The 8,429-nt window shown below is 36.5% G+C and overlaps 1 long non-coding RNA gene across 1 annotated transcript; it reads left to right on the top strand.

The window, feature by feature from the left end:
• Positions 1 to 996: 996 nt before the first annotated feature.
• Positions 997 to 5,922, top strand: LOC306988654. Its single transcript, XR_013795473.1, has 3 exons — positions 997 to 1,121; positions 3,564 to 3,637; positions 5,760 to 5,922. It is a non-coding gene; the product is annotated as an uncharacterized lncRNA (long non-coding RNA).
• The last annotated feature ends 2,507 nt before the right edge of the window (positions 5,923 to 8,429 follow it).

Here is an 8,429-nt window from a genome sequence, read left to right as displayed (position 1 = left end):
AAAAAACACTTTTTTTGGTCCCCAGAGGGTTAAATGTCTTCTTATTTATGGGTTCACTTAAAATCGAAATAAAACATTGTGCTTTTGTAAAATAAAGAAAGTAAACAGGGTGTGCTTTCTGCCTCTCTGTCTCCGTGAACTTTTTTTCTAGTGCACGTCTGTAAACTTAAACCAAACTCAGCGAATACTATTCACTCAGACATGAGCTATATATCTCTATTATCATATAAGTGTGTAGCTTTAAATTATCTAATTCAAAACTAAAAGAAATATTCTCTGTTTATGTAATCTATATAAAAAGAGCGAGAGATCAGCCGTTCTCATTATCGTTCTGGCATCTCATTACTCTGCTAATGTGACACGCCCATGGAGAGCGCGCGCTATTCAGACGCAGATTATCTGAGGCAACAACCCAGATAGCAAAAAACATCCGCACGGCTTCTATTTGCCTCCGGCCCTAAGCTGTCGGCTATAGGTGCGTCCCGCTGGCGGGGATACAACGTTTGCCGCCGAATACGTCACTCGCATTTCTAGCTAGATGCCTGCTTCATTTTCTTTGGCGGTTGCCTCTGTCTAATGGACTGCGGCCGGCTGGCGGCAAGCCGCTTTAAAATACTCTTAAAATAGTTTTGACATGAAGGATAGACTCAATGAAAAAGCTAAATTCTTCTTCTTAAGTTCTTCATGCTTTAAGTTAAAAAAGTTTAAAGTTAAAAAAAAACTTAATTTTTTTCCAATCTTAATGTTTTATTTTTGTTTTACCTTATCAGTAGTATTAATTAGCAATTGCGATCTGTACAAATGTTTAAGAAATTGTAAAAGTCCCTGTAGAGATTATTACAAAAAAATATTTATAAAATCTAAACACATTATGTCATTGATAAAACACAGAATGAATGCGCAGTGTTTTTTTTTGTGTGTGTGTGTGTGTTCAGAATTATTTTGGGCGGGGCTTATAAGACGGTGGCGCTATAACAAACACATTCGCGTCAATTCATCACTCTACTCGAGTGCACTCTATTCGAGAAGTACAGTTCTCGAGAAGTACAGTTCTACTCGATCGCAAGTTTCTACAGCCTGCAGTTTAAACAAAGTCATCGACGTCGACTACCATCATTTAGGTAAGTACATGTTTCCTTTGTGTTTAACGCAACTGTTTTTAGTTTATATATTTAAAATCTGTAGTCATCTCAGTTCTTGCCGAACAAGTCAACGTTAGCCATGTTTATGCAAAGTTGCTAGGTACAGTGGCGGCGGCTAATAATGGGCGCCAAAATTGCAGATAATAAATGTATACTTAACTTTAAATATAAACATATAATATAAAAATCAAATAATTTACTCATAAAATATGCTGGCTGGTTGTAATTTGGCGAAAGTTTCGAAAGCCGTTGGCGGCCATTTTTTTTTTATGTTTATCGAGCTTTAGCATTAACGTTAGCTATAATCGAGAGAGTCAACGCACGTATTTGCTCTGTAACGTTAGACCAGAAACAGCTGTCGTTGTACTCTGGTCCACCAGACCCTCCGGAGGGTTTCAGAGATTTCCCCATCTGGAACTGCTCCTGGATAAAGGCCGCGTTCAGCGGTAGGCCGTATAAAAAGACTCGGCCTAAAAGAATACTTATTTTGTTAACCCTTGCCAGAGCGTGAGCTTTAAATAATAACATTAAATTTGATAGTAAATTTGAACTATCTTGAAAAAATATACATCATTAGAAAGATATAATACTCAGGTTTCAGTATTTGACCATTATTTTATTTTGAGAAACAGAAACTTATAGTGACAGTTATGTATTTTTTTTTACAGGAATTATGTAATAAAAAAAACCTAGACCTCAGGTGCACATAAATTAGCTGTTATTTTTACGATTTTATTCTAAATAGGAATTTTTACTGAAATGTTGTTTTAAGTTTTCAGTCATAGATACAGTTTCAACTGTGAAAAACTTTAGAAATTATGGATTATAACAATGTGAATAGCCTGTCGTTAGTCACTCTAATGCACACAAAAGAATAGCATATCTACGAGCCATAAACCAGAATGGAGAAGTGCAAATGTCTGCATTGAGAGACTGAGACTAAATGGGGCAGTTTGCACCACAAAACAATGGAGACACTCGACTGAATAGATGTTTAGATGATGACAATAAACACCAGTTTTCATTTTACAAGTCTAATTGAAATAAAGTCATAAACGTGATATTGAAAAATACTTGACCTAAGTTTTATTCTGATCGTGGCTTTAGCTGCAGTGCATTTCTAGATTGCTGCAAGCCAAATTAAAATTTAGTAGGTAGCCAAAAATTTACATCTAGAAAGCTTCAAGCCCACTTTTGAAAAATCCCCAGAAACGGTATACCCAAACTAAAACTTCATGAACCCTTTGGACTATAAACACAGTTATGATATCTTTTGAAAGCTGACACTTTGCACTTTGTTGTAAGTTTAGAATAAATTATCGTCATAATGAAAAAAAATTTGATAAATATCTTCAAAGTCTTATAAAGTTATTAGAAATTTATTTTTATGAAATATCTTCATGATAAAAATTTGAAGTGGGCATGTGGTCAATCTAGAAATGCACTGCAGGCTATAGCCACATGTCTGACCATGTTATATTTAAAATCTGAACATGATAAGAATAAAACTCTTTATGTAGTTAAATATTTTTTAAGATCACGTTTTTCAAGATCTTGACTTGATTTCGATTAGACTGTAAAACTGGTGTTAATTGTCATAATCTAAACAACTATTCAGTGTAGTTTCTCTATTGTTTTGTGGTGCAAACTGACCCATTCAGTCTCTCAATGCACACATTTACACATCTCAAATCTGGTTTATTGCTATTGGTTTATTGCTATCTATAATCACCAACGACTGGCTATTCACACTGTTATAATCCCTAATTTATTTCACAGTTCTTCAACTTCACAGTTGAAACTGTATCTAGCACTGAAAACTAAAACCAAAACATTTCAGTAAACATTCCTATTTACAATAAAATCATAAAAATAACAGCTAATTTATGTGACAGGTGCACCTGAGGCTAGGTAACGTTAGCATGCTAGCTAGCCACTATACACAAATTTATGAGATTAAAATCATGTGTTTGCAAAATTACTTTATAACGCAAGTTGAGTGTTTTATATAAACTTCTGTGATCTGGTTTGGCTTTGGATAAAACAATTAGAGAGAAAATATATTATTTTCAAGTATTATGCTCAAGGATAAATTATATCGATTGCCTTTACATTATGAATATAATCTCATTATAATGATACCTGAACAGAGTTTGAAGAACACACATACATCATATATCGTTACAATCATGTTTATTGAGTCATGAAACATCTTTATCTGAATGTAACAATGTTTTTTTAACGCTATTGTGATTTGTAATTCTGTGAACTTCTGTACATTTTATGTTTGAGGACAATTCTGTGTTCACTTAAATCACTACACTCAATGAATACATTTTATTTTTAACACTCACTGTTCCACATTTTCCCCACGTATATTCCTAACATTAACAATGTGGTTTTGTTCACATTTTCTTGCAGATACCTTGACCAGAGCATAACCGGTTATCTTCACCCAAGAGACCTACTGTGGGACAATCTTTTTGGCTTTAAAGGTAAATGCATGGTTAGACACAATGTCTAGTTACTGGGCCAAAAGGAGAATGATATTGAAAGGAGTTGAGAGGGACAAACAGGAAATTGCAGCTGCAAACAATGCTCTACTTGCTGTTATTCCTGACTTTGACCAAGTTAATCCTCATGTTAATGAACATCTACATGGAATGGCTACAACAAGCCATGTACAAACTGTAACCCCTGTAGCACAGGACATAATTGTTGATGAGGCATGTGAAGCTGGTGAAATGTTTTCCTCAAGCACTGAAGATGAAGAGGAAGAGGATTGCCTAAGGACACAATTGGCAGGGTGGGCTATTGACAACATGATCCCCCATGTGGCACTTGGTAAGCTTTTAACCATTTTGTCCAAGGATCATCCAACCCTTCCTAAAGACCCAAGAACCCTTCTGAAAACAGTGACTTGTGTTAAAACAACAGAACTCTCAGGTGGTGTATACCATCACTCTGGAATTGAAAGTGGAATATTATCGCAGTTGTTAGTGTCTCCTGAATTGCAGAAGTTGACGTCAGTTTCAATGCAAGTTAATGTTGATGGACTTCCACTTTTCAAAAGCTCAAATGCCCAGTTCTGGCCAGTTCTTGGTTTAATTGAGCAATACATGGGTAATGTCCAGCAAAACAAACTTCCATTTGTCATTGGTCTTTACTATGGGAAGAAGAAGCCAACCAGCCTTCACTTTTTGAATCCTTTTGTAGAAGAGGCACAGCGGCTTGAAACGGAAGGAGTTCTGTTTGAAGGGAGAGCACTTTCTTTCAAAATATCAACATTCATCTGTGACGCCCCTGCTCGTGCGCTTGTTAGAAATGTGAAAGGTCACAGTGGATATTATGGGTGTGACAAGTGTGTTCAAAAGGGGGTCCACTACGAGAACAGGATGACTTTTCCTCAAACAGATGCTACTCTAAGATTAGACAATGCTGTCCGTGATGAGCTTTCTGATGACAGTCATCAGTGTGGAGAAACGCCATTGGCATTGTTGTCTGTTGGTTTAGTAACGCAGTTCCCACTGGATTACATGCATCTGGTATGTCTTGGAGTGACAAGAAAGTTGTTACACCTTTGGCTAAAGGGACGTCGGCTGACAAGATTTTCTCCCAGCGTGGTAAAAGAGCTCTCCAGAGTACTCCTGACCTTTACACCCCATGTTCCGTGCGAGTTCAACAGGAAGCAACGATCCATGGAAGATGTTGAGCGTTGGAAAGCTACAGAATTCAGGCAGTTCCTGTTGTACACTGGACCAGTCAGCTTAAAAGGCCTTGTACCAACTCAAGTGTACAACAACTTCATGCTGCTTTCAGTTGGCATCACCATCCTACTGAATGTGTCCCTGTGTGCTGACCTTGTAGACTATGCACACAGAATTTTGGTTCTCTTTGTTGATCACTGCAGCAAGCTTTATGGAAAAGAACATGTGACATACAACATGCATGGATTAGTGCACCTCAGCCAAGATGCCAAAAATTATGGTGTCCTTGATAATATCTCATGCTTCCCATTTGAAAACTTACTTGGGCGCCTGAAGAAACTGTTGCGCAAGCCTACACAACCACTGGAGCAGGTTGTTCGCCGATTGTCAGAGAGAAGTCAGCACAAAAGAACAAACATCTCCAAAACAAGGTCCTTGAGAGAGCACAACCATGGACCACTCCTCAATGGTCTTCCTGTGAAAAAGCAGTATGAGGAGTGTTACTTTCAAGACTTTGTTGTGAAACGTTTGGAGGGAGACAACTGTGTCCTTTTGGAAAATAAGGACATAGTACTTATACAGAATGTCGTTGTTGATGAAATGGACAACACTTTGGTCATCTACAAGAGGTTCCGGAACGTGGTCGATTTCTTTACTTACCCTGTGGAATCTTCCAAGCTAGGCATTTTTCATTTATCTGGCCTATCAGATACACTCCACTTTACGCATACAGCAAATGTGCAGAAGAAATATTATCTTCTTCCTTGCCCGGAAGGAAAGGCTGGTTTTCCGTTGATTTACTTGTGAAAATTATAGATTTTTTTTGAAGGGCTAAGAATTTTGACATTATTGATTTTGCCTAAAAAATTATCAAAATGTATATATTGTGCTAATTTTTCTTGTATTTTAGATGCTGTTTGCCATTGTTCAATTTATCGACGAGGAGGATCTGCCATTTGCAGTGGTTCCGCAAGTGTGGCTCAGCGAGGCCATTTGCTTTTGGCCCCCATTTACCCTCCGCAAGAAAGACAAAGGCAACAATTTAGCCATCCGCTGCACGCCTCCACACAGCACCTGGGAAAAACATAATTTTAAGTTCATGAAGGGAGCAGGTAAATGTGGCTTGTGCATTTTATTTTTCTGTGTAATTTCTTTCTGTTTATGGTGCATAACTGACTAGGGCTGGGCGATAAAACGATAACGATAATTATCGCGATATAATTTTTCTCGATAAAACGATATCAGGAGTTCGATAAATGTTCGATAATGTTTTTGCGCCAAAAGCGGAACGAATCTCATTTGAACCGCACGCGCCACACGGACCGTTTATCCGCTCGGCTCAAAGGCAGCACGAGCGCGAGCTCACTCGAGCAGACGCATTTACTCTGATCGGTCTCGGTCACTAGATCCAGTGAGAAGCGCTTGAATTCAGCGAGGAACACAAATGTCTCAGTGATTTAAACCAGTTTAAAGGCAGATGAACAGCGCTGACAAACAGGAGAAGCACTGTGCGCAACGATACAGTCAGAAGCTTCTCCGTCTACACATTCCCATCATTTACCACGGATTTAACGTTACTGTAACGTTAGCCTAGTAATATTAATATATATATATTGAATTGTATAATATTATTAATGTAGACAATGTATTAAAGGACTAATGGAATATAATTACAGTTTTTAATAATGTATTTAGGCTACTGGTTTTCATAAATACCATAGAACCATAAAGTTACATTTTATCTGTGGTTATCATGATCTAAATGCATGATGCTGGCTGACCAATGGTTAATTTTAATAAAACTAAAGAATATTACATTTTACCAAATAAAAATAATGTTGTTACTTGTTTTTAACAGATGTTACTGTTTTTGTTAATGAACATAAATTGTATAAAGTAAATCTGCATCCTAACTCGAGCTAATACTACTGAAATAAAGATATTTATTTTGTTAAGGAAAAATGTCAAATGTCTGAATGTTCTACCTCAGATTTGTGAATGTTCACCTGTTTGGCAAGTGTTTGTCATGATATGTTCTGACAATAAAGAGTAGTTTAAAACCACAACGCTCTGGTTTCTACAGCTTTCACTTAGGAGTAAAAATCTGTCTTTAAACTTGAAATAAATAAAGATTTGACATTTATCGATAATTATCGATATCGACTGATATAAAAAAAAATATTGTGATATTTTTTTTTGGCCATATCGCCCAGCCCTATCTAAAGCCTTTAAATGTCTAAATATTTAATAAATGTTATCTGATTAGGTAATCCGTATGAAACCGAGAGGTGCAGAGGATCTACTCAAACATGTTTAGCTATTATGTGAGCGCTTCCCAATGAGGAACGGACAAGGGTGAAAATCTCGCTATAATTAAATGTAGTCTATGCTAAATCGTCCTGAATTAAATTGTAAAAACAGATCAGATAATTTATTTGTCGAAATGTTGCGATATTGTTTCATTTAAGTTCATAATTATTCTATAAATGTTATTTAGTTTAGCAGCAGCAAGCACTGTGGTTCGAGATTTATATATAAAATAATAATAATAGCTAATTCACAAATCGCGCACCCTGGTTGTAATCCAAAGATCCCTGTGGAATTTAACATTGAGTTGAACATTGTATTCATGACAACAAATGAACATGCGTTTGAACAAATGAACATGCGTTTGTATTTAGGTTTGCTTGGAAAAAGCTGGCCCAAACCGAGGTAGCGTTTTATTTCTTCAATTATTGAAATAATTAAATGTTTAGTAATACACTTTTATGACAGAAATATTAGCCTATTAGCCTACATGTAGCCTAAATAATTAAATTATTTCATTATCAACACTTTACTAGCCTAATGCTAATGTCTAGAATTAAGTGTGAATTGCGACTTCTCTTTGTTTTAAGTCGGTCTCAAACTCAGATAGCCTGTGGGGGGTTGGGGGTTCAGGAGGTGTTAAATGTTCTGTCTTTCATATGGAGAGTGAGTCTGATGACCAGGCAAAGGCAAAATACTTTTAAAGATAAATCTCTCGATGTGTCCAAATGTAGGCCCTTAAATTATAAATATTGTAGTTTTATGTATTGTATTTAAAGGGGTTTCACACACACTTTGTTGAAGTGTTCAATCCATTTGTTTCAACTGGTTTTGTATAATTTTAACATGTTTGAGCAGTGTGTGTGTCAATAATCTGGCATTATCTAAACATGAACTATCGACGAAACGCGTTCTTGTCAACTAAACGAATGCAAGTGAGCAGCAGATACAGAGCTTTTTATTCTCGATCCACCTCGTTTTATTGTACGGTGAATTCAACAAGTCATTCTGTGTCTTTGAAGCAACAAAGGCTAAATCATTTGTTACAGTTTTTTTTCGTGATTTGTATGGATGACACACAGCGACATAAGTATTATCAGCTGTATGATGGGTTTTTACCCTGAAATGTTTAATTTCGAGAGAGACCCAGCGCGCGCAGTGCAGGGAGACTAAATAAACTAAAATTAAAGATATCCAGCGCGAGAGAGAAGCAAAGAAAAACGCATGATCTTAATTTATGTTGCTTGTTTGAACTATTTTCGTTTTGTAGACA

The sequence above is a fragment of the Phoxinus phoxinus genome (assembly GCF_949152265.1).
Source record: "Phoxinus phoxinus genome assembly, chromosome: 20".
Taxonomy (NCBI): domain Eukaryota; kingdom Metazoa; phylum Chordata; class Actinopteri; order Cypriniformes; family Leuciscidae; genus Phoxinus; species Phoxinus phoxinus.
The sequence above is the reverse complement of the archived record's forward strand: the minus strand, read 5'-3'. Positions and strand labels throughout refer to the sequence as shown.